Source organism: Eimeria mitis, genomic scaffold (genome assembly GCF_000499745.2).
Source record: "Eimeria mitis Houghton genomic scaffold, Emh_scaff3114, whole genome shotgun sequence".
Classification (NCBI taxonomy): Eukaryota; Apicomplexa; class Conoidasida; order Eucoccidiorida; family Eimeriidae; genus Eimeria; species Eimeria mitis.
This window is the reverse complement of record NW_013571458.1, coordinates 7029-7522: the sequence shown is the minus strand read 5'-3', so window position 1 is coordinate 7522 and position 494 is coordinate 7029.

Sequence of the window (494 nt, the reverse complement as noted above, 5' to 3'; positions counted from 1 at the left end):
AATATATATATATATATATATATATATATATATATTATATATAGAGGTATAGAGGGGAAAGGAACAGCGGAGGCAACAGAAGAACAACACCCCATCAGAGTTGTTAACCCTGGGGCCCCTGGGGCCCCCAAGAGCCTGGGGCCGCTCAAGCCCCTGGGGCCCCTGGGGGCCTAGGGGCCCCCGAAGACCCAGGGGCCCTCGGGGCCCCTCAAGCCCCAGGGGCCCCTGGGGCCCCCGGGGCCCCCGGGGCGTGTGGGTCCCCTTTGTTTTGTCATGCGTTGAGGTCTCTTTCCTGTGAATATATTTGTTGCGTAAGGGTATTAGCGAGAGAAGAAATATATAGAGGAGAGAAAAAAAACAATCTTACACTCATGATGAGTTGCTGCTGCTGCTGGATGGTTTGCTGCACTTCAGAGAAAGGTTGATTTGCATGCAGAAGAGCAGCGGGAGACTTTTTGTTAGATACAGATAATTCAGATTGTGGCAGCTGCGGA